Source organism: Myotis davidii, unplaced genomic scaffold, assembly GCF_000327345.1.
Source record: "Myotis davidii unplaced genomic scaffold, ASM32734v1 scaffold73, whole genome shotgun sequence".
Classification (NCBI taxonomy): Eukaryota; Metazoa; Chordata; class Mammalia; order Chiroptera; family Vespertilionidae; genus Myotis; species Myotis davidii.
The window spans coordinates 7,254,327-7,261,790 of NW_006286675.1; the positions used below are offsets into that span (position 1 = coordinate 7,254,327).

The 7,464-nt window shown below is 48.2% G+C and overlaps 1 protein-coding gene across 2 annotated transcripts in view; it reads right to left on the bottom strand.

Annotated features, from left to right (window-relative positions):
- Window positions 1–5,326, bottom strand: part of PXYLP1 (2-phosphoxylose phosphatase 1) — a 68,079-nt gene extending 62,753 nt beyond the window's left edge. Inside the window, exon 1 of one of the 2 annotated variants that reach the window (XM_006758344.2) lies at window positions 5,195–5,326. The gene's annotated coding sequence lies outside the window, so the exon portion shown is untranslated. The remainder of the gene's footprint in view (window positions 1–5,194) is intronic. The other variant, XM_006758345.2, reaches the window with a different exon arrangement.
- Between the last annotated feature and the right edge of the window lie 2,138 nt (window positions 5,327–7,464).

Sequence of the window (7,464 nt, forward strand, 5' to 3'; positions counted from 1 at the left end):
ATGTTCACCAACCTGGAAGCTCCCCAAACCCCATCCTTTAGGTTTCTAAGGAGGCTTCATTACGTAGGCATGATTGATTACCTGGTAAATCACTGACCACTGGTGACTGCTTCAACCTCCAGCTCCTCCCCTCCCCAGAGCTCTGGGGGTGCGACTGAGTCCAACCCTCTGATCACAGGCTTGGTTTTCCTGGCAACCAGGCCCATCCTTGATGCCTTGCTCAAAGTCACCTCATTAACATAAATTACACCATTATTGCTCTCAATCACAGGAATCCCAAGGGTTTTTGAAGCTCTGTTCCAGAAACAGGGACAAAGTATACACACACACACACACACACACACACACACACACATATAATCTTACTATAAATCACAATATCAAAGTAGTAATTTATTATTGTGCATTCCCTGCAGCCCTTCGTACCAAGGAGGCACCCACCAAACACTAGAGGTCTAAAAGTTTTCTACCCAGAAACAAAGTGCCCTACAATTAGCACTGGCCCTACTTAGACTAGCCCCATGGTCCTCTCTCTGCACCGCCCCTCCCATCCCCCCCACCGCTTTGCCCTGCCCCTAGCACTGTCAATTCCACACTAATAAACAGGGCAGGGCACAGAGAATGAAGGCAATCACCCTGTGGCCACTCATCACAATAAATGCTGCTGCCGGCTCTTAGAAACCCTCTCAGTTTCAAGTCCTCAAGGAGAAGGAGTAAAACTGCGGCCGTCCCTTCTCAGGCAGCTCAGGCAGTGCAGGCTATAGCCCTCAACTCACTGACAGGGAACCCTCACGACTGCAGGGCAGCACCTAGGGGCCCTCATGCAGGTGACCTGGCCCCTCCAACCAGTGGGCCCATGGCAAGGCAAGCCCTCACCTGGTGGGTTTCAGCGTTAAAGGTTCATTCCAATGCGCTCACGGGGTGGGTAATGGGCACGGGCAGCACATGTTCTGAGCCGAGTGGTCAGAATTATTGGTATGAGTTGAAAGGAAAAAATAAATTGTAAGCCAACTTCAGAACCGTCCTTGGGGTTCCAAGAAAGCACTCCATCAAAAAACTTGCTGGCACGTACCGTGCTATGTAATGACAGTTTCAGCTTTCCCCACCAACTACATGCTGGTGTTCTGATGCCAGCCTCTATTTATACAGCCTGAGTAATGCCTGGGCAAAGGACCAGATGAGAATCGGAGACAGAGGGGGCAGGGCAAGAGAGGTGATGGCACAAGAAATGGGCCCCAGATCCTACTCAGCCTCCAACAGCAAACTCTTTGGAGCATTGTTAGGACAGCAGCCAAGGGCTCCTCAGATCCTGGCGAACTTCCCCTGCAGCCTCGTCGCCCTTCGAGCCCCAGATCCCGAGCGCCCTTTTGGCTGGTACCTTACCTGCCTTGTTCAGCACCGTCTAAAATGAGTGAATGAGCACCCCGTAGCAGCCCGACTCCGGGAAGCTGCTCCCTGTAACCCCACATTCCCCTTCTCATAACTCAGAGTCTGTGTCCATTTCACGCTCTTGGCCCAGATGCCTTTTTGATCTGGTTAACTCCTGCTCATCCTTAAACTCAGTTCAAATGCCACCTCCCCCGGGAAGTCCTCCCTGACCCTGAGGCTGGGTGAGTTCCTCAACACTGAGCAACCACAGCCCTCCCACAACCCTCACCAACACCACAGGCTCGAGTCAGCTTCTTTGCTTGCCTCCCCCAGGGCTGGGTGGACACAGAGCTGAGTCAACAGCAGGTGCTCAGCAGGGGTGTGTGGGAAGGAAGGGAGGAAAGAAGGGCACCCAGAAGGAAGCTGTCACAGAAACCTACAACAAACTGAATAAGAACACATCATTCAAACCCAATAGGTCAACGGATCATTCATTAATGCTACTGGGGAAAAACAACAGGAAGCAGTTGGGCAAATATTTGTCAATGAATTTGAGTGGGAAGCAGAGGTCACTGTTTGCTGTGACCTCACCTCTGGACCTCTGTACCCTGCACCCAGATGTGGGCTGGGGCCAGGCTGACGAGCAGGAGAAACTCAGGAAGGCTGGGTGAGTAGGGGCATTTGCAGACTTAAAAGCAAGGAGCTCTCACAGGCTGGGCGCTCTCAGGGGCTCCTCTGGCCTTGGGGGTGCCGGAGACCGTTTTTTGTTTTTCTGGGGTCATCTACAGCTGCTGAGGGACATCGATTGGAACGCATTCCCACAAAGCGGTGAAGAACATGCATGCCCTGGTTCAAGAAATGGGGATCGTGAGGACCTTCCGTTGTCCTGCTGGCCCAGTTCCCAAAAGTGGGAACAGAAGCAGGGATTGAGGACAGATGATCTGGGAATAAAGCCTGTTTTTGGCCGGAGCCTACTTACTTAGCACAGCATTTCCTTCTAGGACAGGCACCCATTTGCCCATCAGTATTCATTTCTTCCTCCTGGCTAAGAGAATCCTGATTTGGGGGTGGGGAGAATGGTGTAACAGAGATTGCCAGCTAATCATGAAACTCAGATCCTCTTTCTCCTAAGCACAGGGCTGGGCCACCTTTCACAGCCGCTGATGCAGGAGGTGTGACCATGTGACGGAGCACTGGTTAATGGAATAATTCACCACTCCACGCCCGGTCCGTAACTCCTCCCCCGCACCATCCTCCACATGCCTTCCTCTTGTGCTGATTAATGCAAAGGAGCATGGCAGCCTTGAGAGCCTGGGTCCCTCATTCACCTCTGGAAGGAACAGCCATTTTGAACTTGACGTGAACAAAAAGGAAATGTCTATCATGTTTGACCCATTAAGCATTTTGGGGCTGCTTTTCAGCAGTGAGTCTACCTAACAATTCTGCGCAGCAATGTGCCTACAACCATGTGGCTAAATACGCACATGGCCCTTTTAATTAGGAATGGCCATGTGACAGTTCTGGCCATGAAACGTCAGGGGCAGTCCGCTGGGTGTCTTGAGGAAAATGTCTGCTTTCCTGATAAAAGGCACCAACCACTGTGGCTGGAGCCTCCTTCCTGCTGCAGTCACTCTGCCATCGGAAGGAAAGGCCGAGGCAATAACAGAAGCGCCAGCCCAGACAGACATCAGCTGTTGAAACCAATGCCAGCAACCACCCACCTTCAGACTTCTTATCACACGAGAAACATAAACCATGACTTGCTTAAGCCACTGAGGCAGGGCTTCCGTTACTTGAAGCCAAACACAATCCTAACTGCGTGGCAATCGCTCATTCATTCACCCAACCTTTATCAAGGCCTATTCATGCCAGTCCTTGTGCTAAGGATTGAAGACAGAGAGATGAGCTGGGGTGGCCCCTGCCCTCCAGGAGCTCCCAGTCAAGCTGGGGGTAGCGGGGGGGCAGGCCCCTGAGTGTACAATCCTAATGCAGTAGGAACTGGATACCGTGAGGACACACATCGTCCCCGGGAAGTGTGAGCATTGGGTGGTGGGCGGGCAGAGGCAAGGAGTTCCCAACTCCCTTTCCGGCATTCTGCACACACAGCAAACAAACACTCCTCAAGCTAAAGAGCAAGTGAAAAGAATGTGCTACGCTCAGTCAAGCCAACTGCGCTTACTCACTGTACATCGAGCTGTTAAACACCATCCATTAATGCAGCTGTTTCAAAATAATCAGCAGTCAAATACCACATGATCTCACTCATTTGTGGAATATGAAGAACAACGTAGACTGATGCAGCAGTCATTAGAGCAAGGAGAAGAAGAGGAGAAAAAAAAATCACATACCATTAACTTAGAAATTATGTGAACAGAGGATGAGGCAGCCTTGATTAGATCTTGCTTGCTGACATTAGCCATCATCTAAAACAGTGGTTCTCAACCTTCCTAATGCCATGACCCTTTAATACGGTTTCTCATGTTGTGATGACCCCCAACCATAAAATTATTTTCATGGCTACTTCCTAACTGTAATTTTTCTACTGTTATGAATCGTCATGTAAATATCTGATATGCAAGATGTATTTTCATTGTTACAAATTGAACATAATTAAAGCATAGTGATTAATCACAAAACAATATGTAATTATATATGTGTTTTCCGATGGTCTTAGGCGACCCCCGTGAAAGGGTCGTTCGACCCCCAAAGGGGTTGCGACCACAGGTTGAGAACCGCTGGTCTAAAATATAATTTCTATTTCAAAGAAGATACACTAATTTTTCACTTAGAAGACAGAGTAATATAAAACACACACACACACACACACACACACACACCACAAAACAACCAACAACTATTCATGCCATGACCTTTGACCATAAATGTCCACGCTTTGATCATTCAGGTCTGTGTTTCCATTAGGGACTTTGATGGAGACAAATTGGCGACAAAAGATGACCTGTCTGGGAAATCAAGAGGCAACCGAGACCAGAGGTCAGAGCACCTGGGAACTGTTTGGCAACTAGAGAAAAGGTTTCCCTCCTTTTAATTCAATTATGCTTTCATAGGAATAAACGTGGTTTTTTTTCTCTTTAAATGTATGGCATTATTTGCCATTTTTTAAAAGATTTTTAAAAATTTGATGTTAGAGAGAGGAAGGGAGAGAGAAACATCAGTGGTTGTCTCCCCCACGCTCTAACCGGGAATCGAACCTGCAACCTGGGTATCTACCCTGACTGGGAATCAAACCCACCACCTTTTAATGTACGGAAGATGCTCCAACCAATCGAGCCACATCGGCCAGGGCCGATTTGCCATTTCTTTATTTTCCAAGTGTGGGGTAAGTATTAAAAAAAAAAGACAAAGCCTCATTGACTTCAAAGTCCAGTAGATTAAACACGAATAAAAATAAGCAGGCTCCCCATTAAGAGACATGCTGATCAGGTTTCTGATCTGACTGCTCTCTTATTCGTCTGAAGCACTCCACGCCGAGCAGACGGTGGTCTAACCACACTCCCAAGGCAGAGCAGCGACCTGAGGCAGCGATCACGGGAGGTCTCGCTAGTCCTCAGCCCAGCGCCGAGGCTCTGTGCCAGCTCTGCGATGGCAGGGGTGAGCTGGGCGGGCTGCCATCGCGAGTGTCTTTGTAGGACACACGGAACAAGCGAGGGCGAGTTCTGAGGAGGAAGGACCTCCCTTTCCAGGACCAGTTTACGAAACCCACGCCAATCAACATGGTTTCCCAGTGACCTTCATGTCAAGGAGGTTCCGGCTACGGCAGACTCAAGAACTATGGCTGTCTGGCCTTCTGCCTCGGGCCCCCTACCTGCCCCCGGGAGCAGCTGTACCATTCCTCACTCACAGAACTGGGTCTCCGGCGGTCTCCTGGGCTTCTGGGGCTGCTGAAGAGCCAAGTCCAAAATGCGGTCAGGCCAGCATGCTGTTGACCCGGACCAAGAACAGGGCTGGCAAACCAGGTAAGTAAATATTGAGCTTATGGTCTCATATTACACTTCCCACTAAACAACCTTAGGCCAAGAGTGATAGTTAAAACATTAACAACCAGCATGTGTCAGACACATACCAATAAAATGAGTGCCTGTCTTAAAGAGCAGGCAAGGCCACATCCTACTAGTGTGCACCACGTAAAGATCATCACACACCACTGTTCGCTGTTCCACGAGGAACATGTGCCGTGACTGGGAATCGAACCAGCAACCTCGTGGTGCATAGGTCAATGCTCAACCACTGAGCTACTCCGGCCAGGCTCAAATAAATATTAAGTATATTTGATTATCAAGCCACTGTAGCAGGAATATCTAGGCTCAAAATACATGAATTCCAGGGGAAGTCTTTTAAACACCCTGTGGTCCTGTTTCCCCATCTCTCAGAAGGTCCCAGACTTGCTGGAAGGATTGAACAAGATCACAGAGATGGTTGCCTATTTATACGATAAAGCATTATAGAAGCATAATGGATGGTCATAATTATTAGTGCATTTCAATGCAATGATGGATCAAAATTTCTATACTCATCAATCTATACTTGTCAAAATTCTATACTTGTCTATACGACTCTGAAAGTTCCTATTTATCTCTCCACGTTTTAGTAACCATGTTTAAAGCTTAACAATTTATTTCTACAAGCTGGTTTCCCTTTATTATTATCTCTGAGCTCCCATACATTTCTACTATAACTTTAATAATTTTTCTCTACCTTAATGCAACTGCTTCATTCACCTAAGAAGCATAAAGAGCTGAACAGCGTGGCTCAGTGTTGACCTGTGAACCAGGAGGTCATGGTTCAATTCCCTGTCAGGACACATGCCCAGGTTGTGAGCTCGATCCCCAGCAGGGGGCCTGCAGGAGGCAGCGAATCAATGATTCTCTCTCATCACTAATGTTTCCCTCCCTCTCCCTTCCATTCTGAAATCAATAAAAAGATGTTTATAAAAAGAAAGAAGCATAAAGAGTTAATAAGGCAGTAAATGTTTTAGTCTAACTTTAGATTCTCCTATATTAGCAGATGACAAAATGAGCAAGCAAGAGCTTCATTTCTTAAAATATAATTAAAAAGTTCAAAGCTCAAATTGCTGTAGCCCTGAAGGCCTGACTTTGGGGTTGGACCCAAGAATGAGGTAAGTCTAGGAAAGTCAGCTGTGGTTCTGTTGGTTGGAAAGACATGTGTCTGCATATAATTGAGGGGGAGGAAAAATCTTATTCAAACTATTCATAAATTTGATATAAAGGATACCTCTAACCACAAAAAGGAGTGTAGAAGAGGGGAGGGGTGGGGGTGTCAAAACTAGGTGCAATAATTTTCAACTAGGTCTGTTTTTAAAGTTCTGGTTTCTAAGCTATTAATTATAGCTCTCTCTAGGGAAGTCAGTTACACATGGAGGCAGAGAGTGGTAAGCAGATGACAAAGGGATGCCTAATATTACAAAAACATGAATGTATAAGTTGGGGAAGTGACTGTGCAAACAAACGGAATTTTCAAGTTCCTACTGTTGCTACCACTAGGTGTGTGAGTTGCCCAAACTCTCCCCTACCCCAAGCACCAGCACAGAGACGGCTCCGCTGATGTGTTAATGCAGATGGACAGGGCTGGGGGAGAGGGAGGAGGGGAAGGGGGAAGGACAGAGGGATGCACAGATGACCCAGCCAGGAGGATACGGGTGCGGGTGGCCTTCCGGCTGCAGAACTACTTCACAAGGCCCCTCCAAGTTCTTTTCTCAGCGCCTTGGTTGGATATTTTCTCCATTGCTCTTCAGACAGAGTAGAAGGGAGGGAGGGGGAGAGGGACACACCCACATCGACTGGTTGCCTCCCACTTGGCCGGAGCTCTAACCACTGAGCAACACCGGTGGGGCTCTCAGTGCCTTTTTAATCCTTAACTTCCTCCATGCTCTGGAATAAAGCTGACTAGCCTGTTCCTTTCCAAAAGCCAGTGGCTGCCCCATTGAAGGCCCTAGCATTCAGAGCAGCTTGCTGGTTCTGGGGGCGGTGGCTAGCAGGCCAGAGTCCGTGGCTCAATTAGGCTACCCTGGCCCACCTACCTTTTGGACTCAGAGCAGACCCTGCAATTCCATTCATG